Source organism: Balaenoptera musculus, chromosome 5, assembly GCF_009873245.2.
Source record: "Balaenoptera musculus isolate JJ_BM4_2016_0621 chromosome 5, mBalMus1.pri.v3, whole genome shotgun sequence".
NCBI lineage: Eukaryota > Metazoa > Chordata > Mammalia > Artiodactyla > Balaenopteridae > Balaenoptera > Balaenoptera musculus.
The window spans coordinates 82,530,107-82,546,989 of NC_045789.1; positions in this window are offsets into that span (position 1 = coordinate 82,530,107).

Consider the following 16,883-nt stretch of genomic DNA (forward strand, 5'->3'; position numbering starts at 1 on the left):
ACATTCCCAAAGAATACTTTAATGTATTTAAAATTCACCTACAGAGGAATTATCATGGAGTTTTTATCTAATAATCCTTTGTCAGTTTCAGATATTTTAAATATTGGTTACTCCTGTGTCAGTTGTCGCATTAACTTTTTTCCTCATTGTACTTAATTGAAAGGAAATCTTTAATTTTAATATAAATTTATCAAATTAATAATTTTTTATGGATTTACCTTTTTGGTTTAAAGAAATACTTTATCATTCTTAATTGATCTTCTATGATACAAAGATGAACTTCTATATTGTTACTGTTAATTTTATTGTTTTATTCTTAGGTTTTTTTTTTCTAGTAGCATTTCTAATCAATCTCCTATGTCCATAATTTTATTTTAATATATTTAACTTAATATTTTATTTATTTGCATCATCTCTCAATATTTCTTGACCAGTGCTTACAACGGCGAGTCTTTCTTATCAATCTATTCAAAGAATATGTTTGTTTCTACAGTCTTGAATTTTTGTTGTTGTTGTTGGTTTTGCCCTTATATTGATTATTTTTTTTCTTGATTCTTCAGTATTTTTATTGTTATTGTGTCTGTTGTATTTTTTCCTATGTTTTTCATTTGAGTAAATGAATTTAAACCTTTAGATTTTGTTTTCACAATTTCTTTAATAGTTGTCCCATATTTTGACAGACAGTGTTATCATATTACTTTAATTCTAAATATTTGTTAATTAGCTGCATGATTTCTTTTTAAGTATAAAGTGAATTTCCAATTATATGGATTTATAGTCTTCATTTTGGTCATTACTTTCTAATTTTATTGCCTTATATTTGGAGAATGTAATCTGATATTTATCTCTAGGAATTTATTGATGTATATTTCTGGCTTAAATAATGGTCTATTTGTGGAAATGTTTAACATATGCTTGTATATGCTGGATACTATTGCTTTTGGGATCAAGATGTCTATATTTCTTCATAGTTCAGGCATATTAGACTTGCTAAATTTTGATGTCTCTTCTTAATTTTGTCTAATGAAACAAATTATTAGCTAATGAAAGAGGTTTTTTAAAATTTCTAAATACTACTAATGCATCTAAACTTATTAATGTTTGTATTTTTCCTATAATTAGACAAGTATATCAGCATGTTTTCATACCAAATCGTATATCCATCTCTACAATTTTATTTTATTATATCATTTATCTCTCTTTTTCCCCTTTGTATGTAGTTTTTTTTGACAAGACTGAACTTAATCAAGGTATATGATCACCTTTTTTCATAGCTCTTGGAGTACGTTATTTATTTTTTTTAATTAATATCATTACTTAAGTACTTCCTATAGAAATATTTTCCATGTGGATTTAAGGTGAATCATATATGGTTTGTATTCCTGAAAATATTTTCACTGTATATTCATATTTCAGTGACATTTTATTAGGATCTAAAAGTTTACATCTAGGATCATTTTGTTTTTAGATAATAAAGTTGTTACTTAATGTCCTATTTCATCCAATGTTGCTGTTCAAAATTTAATGTCAGCCTGGTTCTTGCTTCTTTATAAAAGAACACTTTTTTCCCCTCTCTCTAGAATCTCTCATAATTTTCTATTTGTCTTGGCATTCTTTAGTTTAGTGTTCATATATTTCACTATAATAATGGATATTTCCTTTCATGTTTGCCTTCTATGCAAATTTCTAGCCTGAGATCTTTCTAATTTTTTTTTTTTTTTTTTTTTTTTTTTTTACTTTTGAGTCTTGCAGAACATTTGGTTTTGTCCAAAATGTCCATAAGACATTTTTTGTCCATTCCCAATGTCCTTAATATTTGGTCATATTTGGTCCTGTCTAAAACATCGATGGAGACATTTGATTCACTCCAAATTATCCATAACACATTTGGTCCATGGAATATTTGATCCTTAAGACATTTGGTCCACACCAAAATGTCCTTGGTATTTGGAGGACAATTCGGTCCTGTCAAAAAAACCCATAAGTTATTTGGTCTACGCCAAAATGTCTTCGATATTTGCTCCTATCCAAAACCTTTAGGCATGGACCAAATACGCTCATGGTCGTTTTATATAAGACCAAATTTAAAGGACCTTCTGGTGTGCACCAGATATCTTTTACACGTTTTGGACAGAATAAAATGTCTGCTAACCCTTCTGAGAAATAGATCTACATTAATTTTCAAACATCTCCTCCCACACACCCTTCCTCCCTTTCTTCCTTTATTTTTATTTTTGCTCTTGTTTTCTAATCAGTGGGTCTAATATTATCCAGATGATGGCCCTTGTGTTTCATTCCTCCATATATCTTATACCTCTTTTATATTTGATATCTTTAATGTTTTCCTGACACCTAGATAGATGTATCCTTAAGTTATTCTTTACCTATATCTATCTCATTACTTATACTATCCATTGTATTCATTGATTCAACTAGTTTACAAATATTTAATCAATTTATACCACTAGCTTCTGATTCCTGTTTGAATTTTAATATCTTTCTTTTTTCTTTTAATGAATATGTATTTTAAATCCCTGGTATGTCTCTTCTATACTCATTTAGTATAAGCTGTCAACTTTAGTCTTTATTTTGAGGTAGCTATATGTTTAAGTATTTATTTTGTGTTTTAAGCTAATATTTTTCTAAGGGTCTCATCTATTCTGTCTGGTAATCGGGACTGGGGAGTGATTTACAGCCAGATCTCAGTCTTTATTAGCCCAGTGAGGTCAGAGAAAAGCAGCAGAGGAGAGCCTTAGGCAGGAAGCTCCAAGTACCACAATTGTCTACTACTCTCTTGACATTTTTTCTTTTTTAAATCAGGCAAGTTCTCACTTGAGAGTTTCACTTTTAAACTTTTGGGAATGTGATACAGGGAGAAAGAACTCAGTCAAATCTGGAGACTTGCAGAGGCAGAATTAGAGTAGTGAAGGCCATTACCAACAGTTATCTAAGATGTTAATTACTGTTCTCTTGAACCTACGGGAAAAGAAATGTAAAAAGCAAAAGGCAAAACTTTAAAATCTGTCCTGCAGCTCATCTGGCCACCCACCTTCCTCACACACCTGTGTGTCGATTTAAGGCAATATTCAATTTCCCCTCACATTCATGAACTGTGTTCACTTAATAAGTAAATATAAGAAAAGAATCATATCTGGGATTCCACCACTCTGTGATTAAAATACTAGAAGAATTTGCTTCCAATAACATTCATCTTATAAGATCATATTTTATTTATATTATATAGTACATATAAGATGCCTGTATGTCTCTTATTATCCAACTACTATTACTTGGTAATTAATATTTTTCAATAAACATTTTCCTGTATACATTATATCTTCAAACTTCTAAAGTTATTTAGACCTCCAGATAGGAATAATTGTTTTAAAGGTCCTCAGAAGGCTTTGTACAACATGATTTCCTCATTCCTAGACTCTACATCCTGATCAGTCAATGTTTAAAGATTGCAACTTACTGATAGTAAAGTTTTAACTGTAAACAAACAGAGACTAAGATATATTATCTTTCTTAATAGTCAAGGATTTTTAAAAAGTAGAATTCATAGAGTGATAAACGTAAGAATTACTGAAAATATTGAAACCAGAAGATCAAATTTGGACCCTGTAGAAGACACTTCTAAGTGTTATTTTAGTTTTTTCCAGTGAAGTTCTGTCAAAGACTAAAATGCTTTATTATTAAAGAAATGTATGCAATTAATAATACAGGAAAATAACATCTTTTAATGAGTTAGAAAACACATGCAAATTACACCAATGATTAATACACAATCTGTTTATGCTAAAATCAATAAACAATAAAAAGTTGATATATATTAAGATTAAATAACAAGCATGAAAACACTGAATGAATTCAGAAACGTATTATGAGAATGAATCATTTCCAATTCACAAAATATACTATCAACTTTATTTTTATTGATTCCTTTTTATTTCTTTTTTACTGATTCATATGGATTGTTTTTATTCTTCAAGTATAATTCCTTCTTAGATTCTTTAAGGAAAATTTTTAATAAAATGCTATCACCTAAAAATAAATATTCTACAACTGATCTGAATGCTGAATCTATTTGAATTTGCTTCAAGTCCAGAGTCCACGAACACTAAGCTACATCTTTAAGAATTTTTTCTTAAAGAAAACTGCCTCTCAGTATAGATTTTCATCAACATCAAAGAGAATAAGATCACATATATCTTAGCAGTGAAAGGAGAATTGTTAGAAATCTGTATTATAGACTAATTTAGTACATATATTACATGTAAATCCTTTAATGTAGATGTTGTAATAAGCTAAATCAGAATGCTAGTAGTCTGTGATTAAGCATCAAATATGATAAATTCATGTCAGGTAAAGAAAAAAAATTAATGATTGACTGATAAAGTATCTCTCTCCCCACACATTTAATCATTGATCCCTTTTCTGAAATGTTTACTTAGCTTCTTCCTGAATTTTTATTGTCAAAATCTTTATTAAGTTAGACTTGGAAAACTAAAGTACAATTATATCTCTTCTGTAGTTGATTTTTAAAATAATTTTAGATCATTTTGCTAAGGACAATAAAATACATTATTCTATTAGTTTCATATTGTCTCTGTAGCAAATTACCACAACTTAGAGGCTTGAAACAACACAAATTTGTTATTTTAAAACTCTGGAGTTCAGAAGTCAGGACACACAGGGCTAAATTTCTTTCTGAAGTGTCTAAAGAAGAATCTATTTTCTCGCCTTGAACAGCTTCTGGAAAGCATTCTTAGACTCCTGGCTCCTTCCTCCAACTTCAAAGCCAACAATGGCCATTGGAATCTTTCTCACAATGTCAACTCTGTTTCTGACTCTTGTGCCTCTTCCTAGATTAAGGCCCATTCAAATACTTTTAAACAATTTCTTTACTTTAAGATCAGTTGATTAAAAACCTTGATTTGATCTGTGACCTTAATTCCTCTTTTCCATGTAATATAACATTTTCATAGGTTCCAGGGATAAGGGTGTAGACAGCTTTAAGGTTTGGAGTGGGATCGTTTTGTCTACCTCAATTCTCATTATAAAAATGTAACTCAATGATTATGTTTGTTATTCATTAAAAAAAATATTGATCATCTGCTATGTGCAAGGCACTATAATAGGTGCTGATGATACATGGTTCTTACTCTCAAGATGTATGGTGCATAATGAGAGAGTAAGGGATGTTAATATGTCATTAAAATACTGTGTGCTAAATATATGATAGTGAGAAGGGCAAAAAAATACACCAAAGGGGCCCTCATTATCCACTAGGGATGCAATTTGCTTTTTGAAGATAGTATCTTTTAAATTGAAGTTCTAAGAAAAAATATAAATATCCCATGCACGCATACATGGATGGATGTCTGTATATGTATATGTATGGATGTGCAAGCTTGCAATGCATATCCAAGTAAATGGAGCAATTTGTGCAATGATCCTGAGGTGGAATGGCATTAATGACAAATTTTAGGAAATAAAGTATAAAATGCCTCTATATTAGCAAACAGGAGATAGATGATAGTATTGTCAGTGGTAAACGTGGGATTTAAGAAAAAAATCAAATGGGGAAGAACCTTTCTTTCTACATGAAGAGAGCAACAATATCTTCAATTCTGAAGACTTTTGGTAGAGAATTAATTTAATCAGACCTGTTTTTAAGGGGATTATTCCAGAAGTTATTGGAAAATTAAATAGAGGTTGGGATAGAATTATGAAGGATTAAAACAAGCTCACAATTTGTTGAATAATCAAAAAAGAAGAGAATGAGATTCTCCAGGTGACTGAAGCAAAATCTGTTTGTAAAAAAAGTAGGTTATGACCTGTGAAATCTTTGCTCTAGGAGTACCTATCAACGGTTTTCCTAGCATGGACAGAGGACCCACCTCTTCATGGCAAGGTGTTCAGTCCACAAGAAAGTGCAAGGTTTTGTTTCACATCAGGTTAAACATTCTAGATTGTCAAAAAGGTGTGGATTGCAATGGTTACAAATGTGTCTGTTCAAGTCATGTGTACCATAGGAATGATGGTTTTTAGTGTCCACAGCTAAAAATCTCTAGAAACTCCAGTTAATATATATATATGTATATATATTTTTAATTTCCCATAACTGCATGTGTGGACATTGTCTTCATTATCTGAGCCCACATTTAAGTAGCTCCTTGCCCTCAACAAGCTTCTACATCAAAACTGTATGCTAAATTATTTAAGAATTAACCTATTGAGATCATTTTCTCTCTAGCTAATCCCAGCACATTCAAAGAGACAGGAAGATTATTTTCATTGCTGTGGGTATCAAGAGCTTATTTTATAACTATAAACACAAGAATTTCACTCTGTTTTTTTCTCTATTAAGTGTAATCAATTTTCTAATTTGCCTTTCATGTATTGAGGGAGAGTTCTTATGTTAAAAAAGACATGAGGGGCTTCCCTGGTGGCGCAGTGGTTGAGAGTCTGCCTGCTAATGCAGGGGACACGGGTTCGAGCCCTGGTCTGGGAAGATCCCACATGCCGCGGAGCAGCTGGGCCCGTGAGCCACAATTACTGAGCCTGCGTGTCTGGAGCCTGTGCTCTGCAACAAGAGAGGCTGCGATAGTGAGAGGCCCGTGCACAGCGATGAAGAGTGGCCCCCACTTGCCACAACTAGAGAAAGCCCTCGCACAGAAACGAAGACCCAACATAGCCATAAAGTAAAAATAAATAAATAAATAAATAAATAAAAATTAAAAAAAAAGGAAAGCATTAAAAAAAAAAAAAAAAAAAAAAAAAAAAAAAAAGACATGAGAAGTATATAAACACAACAGGTGGCATTAGCAATCATAAAAAAAGGATTTTTTCCAGATTTTGGACAAAATTGTAAAAAACAAATATGATAGGAGAATGGTTATACCAGTCTCAAGCTGCCAAGAAATATTATTAAGCCATGCACTCCAAATCCAGCAAACTAGAAGAGAAGAGGTCAGCTAAAAGGGCAGTCAGATTTCACTTAGGGAAGAAGGTGGAATGCATGTTCTGTGAGGAATTTTTTTTTTAAATTTGATTCTTCAAAAGGAGAGTTTTTAAGGCACAGTGAAATGGGTCAGTAGAGACACAAACTCACAAAGAAAAAGGAGAAAAGATGAAAGTCGTAGGAATGGAAGCTTAGGATAGGAAACATGATTACTGAATTGCATTTGGTATGGCATTCAAGGCTAATAGAAATGAGAAATATTCTGAATTGACTGGTCTTGACTAGTAGAATCCAGGAAATATTTTGTTCCAGTTAGGAGCTGAGGTCTTCACATAGGTTTTCAAATAGAGCATTAATAGGAAATTGTTCAATGTATCTGAGGATTATGACAATAATAACATCGCATTTTTATTACATACGGTTCCCAACTTATGATGGTTCCACTTACAATTCATCCACTTTATGATGGTGTGGAAGTGATATGCATTCAGTAGAAACCCTACTTCAAATTTTGAATTTTGATCTTTTTCCAGGGCTAACAATATGTAGTATGACACTCAGCTTGCAGTCAGTTATCCAGTCAAGAGGGTAAACAACCAATACACTTAACAACCCTTCTGTACCCAGACAACCATTCTGTTTTTCACGTTCAGTACAGTATTCAATAAATTACATGAGATATTCAACACTGTAAAATAGGCTTTGATTTGATTATTTTGCTCAACTGTAGGCTAATATAAGTGTTCTGAGCATGTTTGAGTTAGGCTAGGTTAAGCTATAAGTGTATTACATGTATTTTTGACTTAAGATATTTTTAACTTATGATGGGCTTATTGGGATATAATCCCATCAGAAGTTAAGAAAGATCTCTATATATTAATAGATTTATATTCGATTAGGTTATTAATAGATTTATATTCCATTAAATTGGGATTTTATTGGGGGCAGAGTAATTTTTATCTCGAAGTTACTAATATCTTGTTTAGTGCTTAGCAATTGTAAGTTCCAAGTGAAGTTTTATTAAAGAAAATAAATGAATAAATATTTATGAGTTTATATTTTCCTTCAATAAATATTATTGATCACTTACCAGGCATTGTTCTATGCCTGAAGATAAAGTAGTGAATAAATGCCATCGTATCTTCTCTTTTACTTATTGCCATATTGGTACAAGAGGAATTTTTCAACGTTTATATTAATGTGTCATGATTAGTGTTTTGTAATGAGGTAGAGAATATGCAAAGATTTTTCTGGATTTTGTATTTTGATAAATTCACTTCTTCAACATAAGTATGTAAACACACAGCTAAATATGTATATATGTATACATATATGCATGTGTAAAATACATATGTATATATTTGTGTATATGTGTAAATATATATGTTTCACATTTAGAAGAGTAACATCGACACATGAATGAACATATTGAAATATGTTCTTATTCTTTTAGCTTTGTATAAAGCAATAAAATACTGAAATGTTAGAATTTAGCTAATTTGTCTAACTCTGTCTTCCTATACGTGGGGAGAGACAGATGTCAGGATGATGTCAACCAATGATTATAAGAATCTCTGATTTTAAAAGAATATATTAAATTAAATGGTATTTGTAAACATTTAGATATTCTAGATAATTAAAAGGTGACCAGAAAATTCCTATATTTTCAACGATTTACACTGTGTATTTAATATGCTTTGGGTATTGTTTTTCTGTACTATTGAAACTAAGAAAACTAAATGTGTCAATCTTTTTGCATTGAATAGCTTTCAAATATGTATGCAAATATTATAAATAAAACTTTTGTTTTTTAATGATTCCTACCATGGATGCACTTACAGGGCTTAGAATTATTCTGCAAGTCAGCCTCTTTTGTTTTTCCCTACAAATTTATGTATTTTCTCTTTTTGAAAGGATCTCATATGGTAGGATTTTATATAATGTTGAGGGTATTTTGCATGATGAGACATTGGCAATTAGGATTAATATCTTCATCTTGGCAAGCAGAGTGATCAAATGGAGAAGGCTGGAACTCAGAGAAGGTTTCTAATTGATTGTAGGCACATAGACCCCCCTGTTTAATGACATGACACTGGTAAAGTTTAAGGGCTATCAATTTGGAACCGATTAGAGGAAAACCTTCCCATAGTGTGGTGACCCACTGGCAAAATACTCTGCATCAGGAAATCAGCCAGAAAAATACTGTAGCTGCACCTTAAAATGGACTATATAATTTTATGGCCAGTGTAACATGTGTAGTTATGAAAGTTAAAATAATGATGGGTAAAATAAAAAGAGGTAATTAGATATCACACTTCAATGCATTAACCATTTATCCACAAGGGCAAGAGAAGTGCTTCTTCTCTAACTGATTCTTGTAAAAAATCATGTTTGAGTTTCTATGCTTTAGTAAGATCTATTTTATTTTGCTATTGCTAAAACATCATTTGTGGCTTTGTGTTAAAAATGGCTTACAAATGTGTTTGGAAGGACATGGTATCTATATCCAACACTTGGTACAGTGTAGGCACTCAGGCATCCTATAGCCTTTATTTATGTTTCAGATTACAGCAGTTTGGGGCTATAAAATAGTTTCAATCTCACTTATAACCTCTGTTTCTCTGCCACCATTATAAGTCTTTTCAACACTTTCAAAATTTCATGCAATTTTCTTTTTCTGGGCGCAACAAGTGATGATATAATCCTGATATAAATTATGACCAATCTTAGGAAGCTTTCAGAGAGTATCATTAAAAATCATAATTTAGAGGAGCCTCTACTTATGGTTTTTAAGGCCTCCAGTTATGTAAATGAGAGGGAAAAGTGTTTGAAATACTGTAAAAGTAGTCTAACTGTAGGTAGTGAAATTGACCCAAATACTAGGCTTTCAGTCAGCCTCTACTTCATGTAACACTGTAATTCAGGAGGACCTTACACATTATCTAATGCAATTATTCAACCAATGCACGTGTTAGGGAGAAAATAATTTTCCTCTACCCCTTTTAGGTTCTTCTGACTGTTCTGAGAATTCAATTGACATGAGAGAGATCAAAGAAAAAAAATCAAACAAAACGCTTAGTAACAGGTATATATGGCAGAGACCAGAAAAACTGAGAAATTCACCAAAATGGCTGAAGCCCTCACCTTGAATACTATCTTTGGCTAGAGACAAAAGGGGATGTTGGGGGTAGTGTTTTGGATTTCAAAGGGGAGGAAGACGATTCATATGAAAAAGCAAATGTTCGGTAAATAAAAGTTTGCTGGGCCATGCAGAAACAATAGGATACAGAGTGGACTATTATCTCTAGGCCCTGTCAAGTTTTCCCCACCACACCTAGCCCATATTTTTTGCAGATATCTCCGCTGATAGCTCTATTCCAGGAACAGCCCCTCTATCTAAATTCTTTTGGGCAGTTTGGGGGAAGGTCAAAGGTTCTTTCTCAGTCTTTTGGGCCTTGGTTGTTTTCAGCTTGAAATAATCTGCATGCTGAAAAGACACATTTTGGGGTGGCCAATTTTACTCATCTACAAATGCAAAATAAAATAATTTAAAAATAAATAACATATGACAGTTAAATAAATAATAGGCTAGATTGAATGTACTATATCTCTTGCACGTCACTAAATTAGCTTCAGCAATCAGCTCACAGTCTCTTTTATGACGGGTCATTGCACTATTTCCATAACATTTTATACTAGCAGTTTTTCTTTATTGAATGCTACCTATATGTGAAAAGCTGTATTTGATAATTTATCTGCTTTAACTCAGTTAATTGCCAGAATACATTTGCATTATATAATTACCTCACTTTATAGCTAAATGAATTAAAGCAAAGAAAGACAAGATGACCCAAAGGTCACCAGTTACTTCATGAGAGAGTTGGGATTCACTCTCAGATTGAACTCAAAAGCTCGTACTCCCAGTTACTGTGTTTACAAACCTACACTCAAATTTATCTCACTGTGGTACAGCTCATGTGTAGACACCAGTACATTAAACTCTTTAATGGAAGAAACCACAATTTGCCCAACTTTATATGCCTGTCATTCATCACAGGTGCTCATGCATAGTGGTCCTGCCACTTGTGGGCTGTGTAATATTGGGAAAGACAATTTACTTCACTCTGCCTCAGGCATATCATCTGTAAAATGAGGAAACGTTTAAAAGTATGCATTGCAGGACAAAGGGAGGGAAAAGAGAACAGAGAACAAGAATGGAAAAAAATTGGCAGTTATCTGAGGGTGAAATATTTGAAAAACTGTCTTGCTGAATTTGCTATGTAACAAAATATTGCCACAGTATTCACATGGGCTATAGAGAGAGACTCTTTCTCTGGCAAATTCACATCTGAAAGTATGAAAGAGAAAGAGAGAATTAACATATATTAATTATTAATTAAGGAGAGCCTGTGATCTTGGGGTAGATAGACAATAGTCAGTTAATGGTTGCATATTGACAAAATTTTTGACTGGTGGTCTCTAAAGTAGGAACTATTTCACCCCATGGGCTGACAAAGAAAATTCTAGAGATTCTGTTCGCATTTACATATTTAATGTTATAGCTATTTAGTTTAGAATTTAAAATAATTAATAAACTTTATCTACATTTATCATCTGATTTTTTTAAAATGAGCTTGTAGTAAATCAAACAAGTTTAGAACAGAATAAAAATACATGTTAAGAATTCAAGCATCTACAGTGTGAAGATATTCTATTAGTTTTATCTTATGTAGCCCTTATAAAAATAAAACTGGTAATATATTACAAGATGATTCTTGGGTTCTATTTTTCTTGATTTATGATAAAGGAGTAATGTACCACTTAGCTGGAACAAAGTCAAAGGAAATAATAGAAATAAAATGATTTCTTAAGACTCAAACTATGTGTTTGTATCACTCTCAGTTATATACTACCCTAGTGTATATAGAATTTAAATCAGCTTAGAGAAAAAAGAATGGCTTAAATTGTGACTTGAGGGATGGAATAAAAAAGAAAATAAGAATTCTTAAAACAATGCATTCTTTGCTACCCATGAACTACAGCAAACTAGGGAAACTGTCATCAACAATATGCTCTAGAGATAACCTTTAATCATTTCTCAGGATCGCATGAACTTTGAAAATGTCAAGGAACAAGTACTATAGCCTTTTCAGAATGGAATTTGGGTGCCTGTAGTCATCCCAGGAAGAGTTTTTAGGAAATCATTGCTGTGTTTCTCAACAAATGCAGTTAGAGTATGAAATTGGATTTTTCCTTTGGATAGCTATGCAATTGAAAGACTTTTGTAGCCAGTCTATTTAACTTTCTATCTGTCCTATGAAATTTAGGAAAGTATAGTATTATAGTATTGTGCATAATATAACCAGGAATTTTAATTATCTTGAAAAAGCAATGCTACAGTGAAAAGTAATTTTAAATTAATTCTCAGTTGTAACTTGGTTGATTCAAGGAGAAAAAGAGATCCCACTCTTTTGAACATATCTTTATATAAAAAATGGTTATTTCCATACTACATTTTCATCTCCTTTTTCAAATATTTATAACCAAACACAAAGAAAACTTGGAATGAATTTTTGATAATATCTGTTTTGCTTGATTGAACTCTTGCCTTAAAGTCCAAGTAAATGAAAGATTAGTAGGAGGACGAAGAGGAGGAGGAGGAGGAGGAATGGAAACTGCTTTGTGTCTTTGAGTGATGACATCAAGAAAAAAAATACAGTGTATTATTACTTCATCAATTGTCTTAGCAGAGTTATGTCTTAGAGTAGTTACCACATATGTCTTAGAGTAGTTGAAAGTATTTTATGCTCTCAAATTATTTATAAAAATAACCTAATCTTTAGGGTCTACCGTACCCCACATATATAGTTTTTAAGATACAATCCAATTGTAAATGTATTATAATGCATATAGCTGCATGATGATTATAAGACAACATTTGATACATTTACAATGGGTTTGAGCTAATGATTTCAGAAATATAAAATGACACGTAATTCTATAATGATGTTTATCAGTCCTGGTATCTTCACACAAAGGTTGCTATGGTTTGAATATTTGTGGCCCCCCAAAATTCTTATGTTGAAATCCTAATGCCCAATGTGATATTATTAAGAGGTGGATATTCTGGGAGGTGCTTAGGTTATGAGGGTGAAGCCCTCATAAATGGGGTTGTTGTTCCTTTAAAAGAGACTCCACAGAATTCTCTTGCCCCTTCCACAAAGTGAGGAAAGAGTGAGAAGTTGGCAGTCTACACCCCAAAAAAGTATCTTCACCAGAACCTAACCATATTGCTACCGTGACCTTGGACTTCCTGCTTCCACAATTGTGAGCAATAAATTTCTGTTGTTTATAATTTTTCCTATCTGTAAAATTCTGTTATAGAAGCCTGAACAGACTAAGACAAGTGTGTTCCTATGTTATAAGCTCATCTAAGATAGAATCTAGTGACTACATCCAGTTTAGGCACCTGGCATTCTCAAGGCAGACAAGTTTATTTTCCATAGGTTCTTATTTATTTATTCAACCAGTATTTACTAAGCATGCTTACAAACAAAAGATGCATGTTATGTTGCATACAGAAGAATCTTTCATATGTATATAGATAATAGTGGGACACAAAGAATTGAATAATACAGTGACGATGTAACTGCTAATAGAAATAATAGAAGCTGGTATTTAGGGAAGGAGTTTACTATGACCTCAATCTAACTTTCTGGTAAGAACCTTTTAGATCAGTGATTTCCAATGTCAAATTTTTGAGTGACAATTTTTGTTTCCAAATTGCTTGATTGCAGAGGAATTAGGAAGAGGTTCTAGTATGCTAAGAGGCCAATGTCTATCTCAGAGAGGGCAGACTGCCAATTGTTAAGTCACTACCAGCACCCAAGATCTTTTTCCATTTTGTGAAATTTTGCTGGTCACATTCCCTCATCAATATCTAAGGAAGGGACTTCCCTGGTGGTGCGGTGGTTAAGAATCCACCTGCCAATTCAGGGGACACAGGTTCCAGCCCTGGTCTGGGAAGATCCCACATGCTGCAGAGCAACTACGTCTGTGCACCACAACTACTGAGCCTGCGCTCTAGAGCCCGCAAGCCACAACTACTGAAGCCCACATGCCACAACTACTGAAGCCCATGTGCCTAGAGCCCGTGCTCCACAACAAGAGAAGCCACCGCAATGAGAAGCCTGCACACCACAGCAAAGAGTAGCCCCCTCTCACTGCAACTAGATAAAGCCCGCACACAGCAACGAAGACCCAACACACCCAAAAAAAAATTTTTTTTTAAATTAAAAAAAATATATATCTAAGGGAGATGGAGATAGAAGTTGGCCTTATTTCTAAAGGAAAACACTCTACAAGTTGTATCAGGACTGGCACTTTGGAGATTCTGCTTGAGGCAAAAAGCTCCGGAAAGGAATATCTCTGTTAACTCTATTTTCCTGAGTTTTGTTATACATAACACAGACAAGTGACACAACAGAAAACATGAACTAACAGACCATACTTGTGGAATGGAAGGGTGCTTTATGAAATAATTTATACAATCAAAATGTATTAAAAAAAACTTTTTAAAAAACCTGATGTAGCCAAGAGCCAACATTAGAATTCACACTTTACAAATATATTTGAAGTCTTATATGTTCCTTTCCTGAACAAATTCTCCTGTCTACCAAGAACTAACCATTACCCTTATTCCAATGCATTTTCATGCATATCTTTGTATTTTACTACATTTAAATTCATCCCTAATGAATTTAATATATTCTTGATTAGTAGGTACTGTTTGCATTTTTATAATCTAAATTCATGGTATCTTTATTTTAAACTTGCTTTCTTCACTCTTAACTTGTTATATTTATTTATGTTGATATGACAGCTATACTTTGTTTTTATTTTGACTTCAGTCTACTATCTTGCTGCATAAATATTCTACAGTATATTTACCTGTTCTATTGGTGTGAGCTTAGTTCCCCTTCCCTCACTTTTTCACTCTTGTAACTTTTTATTACAAGCCTTCATGTTTCTTTGGGATTACAGAACTACATAACCTATAACTGGGTTATAGGATATGCATATCTTTACCTTTATTTTAGTAATATACTCTGTAAGCACTCCAGTGACTACTATAGGGAGGAGTCTTAGAGTTGATGGGTGTTCTATTAAATATTTAAGGCATAGATGAGGGTATTATTTTTGGAAATAGACATATAAATCTATAACTAAACTGGACATAAATAAACTTCTTAAAATATGCTGCCTTTAAATGCATTTATCTTTCAAAGTAATTGTTCACCAACATCCAGAGAATATGTTTGATTAAAATCAGGTAACCTTTATTTCCATCATTAATGTACTTGCTGGTCCACTAATACTGTTAACTTGGTCAAATCTAAATCATATTAGCAACAACTACATTTGCATTTATTAGTTTCATTTTATGTATTTTTGAATATTTAATTATCTAAATTTTGAAAGAATTTTAATCAGGTCTGAACAGAAACCTTAAATTTTTAAAATTGCTAGTGGCAGAGGAAACATTTTCAATACAAATTTTCACTATTTCCTACACATTTGTGATTGCATTTACATTTAAAAATATTTCCTCTACCCTAACCCCATGGGACCTAATTAATCAAATGCATCTAATTTTGGAAAATTAGTGTGTCTTTTAAAAAGATTGAGATTATACTTCTAAGCATTTAACTTGTAAATTTCTTCCTCTTGAAAAGTGATATTAAAATTATATGGAAAATGTAGCACTAAGCACTTTTTTTTCTGTACATGTCATGACAAATATTAGTATTGTGTACTTTCAGCATAAAAGGAGTTGACAAATTGTCAGAAGTCATAAATGCATAGAGTTAAAGAAGTTTCTTGTAATTTAGTCCCATCCTCTCTTGTAAAGGTTTTTCTTCTTGAATTACGAACAAACACACGTAGAATTGAGGTGTTAACAGTAAAGATTACCAAAAAGAATGTTGATCAGATATTTCTATTTTTTTGTTTTCAAGACTATCACTAATTTGATTGTCTTCATGATTTCATCATTTAGTCAAATATCTTAGGGCAATTGTACACTAACAAATCAGAGAATTACAAATAAAATGAGGCCAGTCTTTCATTTAAGTCAATATGTCTGTAGTAATATCAATAATTATACAGAGAAAGGAACAATCATATTTCCCTAATTTCCATGCAATTAAACTCTCCTGAGGAATTCAAAATCTGACTTCTTGAAAAAAATGTGCCTCGCTGTGAATTTAAAATGTCTTTTCATTGTATCTCAGCACTGGAGAGTGTATTTTAAGTTCTTAAAATACAAAAGGTAAATTTCAAACAGTCTTTCAGCATGTGAATATTGCTCAATAGTAGATAGAATAATAGTCTCCAAAGATGTCCAAAGAAAGTGTCCCCAAAGAGGCTTAGATGTTTCTCAGCCTTGGAATGTGTGAATATGTGAGGTTATGTGACAAAGGGAAGTAACTTAAGGTTGTGGATGGAATTAATGTCACTAATCATCTGACCTTAAAATTGGGAGATTATCCTGTATTAGTAGAGTAGAACCAGTGTAACCCCAAATGATCCTTAAAAGTAGAAGAGGTAGGAAGAAGAGGAAAACCAGAGAGATTGCTGCATGAGCGGACTTGACCCAACATTGCTGGCTTTGAAAATAGAGGAAGAAGATGGGCCATCAGCCAAGGAATGTGGGCAGCCTCAAGAAAGCTGAAAAGGCAAGGAAATGGATTTTATCCTAAGCCCCAGATGGGACATAGACCCACACCTTGATTTTATAATAATCTAGAGATACATTATGAACCTCTGACCTCTAGAATTTAAGATAATAAATTTGTATTGTATAAGCCACTAATTTTTTGGCAATTTTTTACATCAACAATAGGAAACTAACACT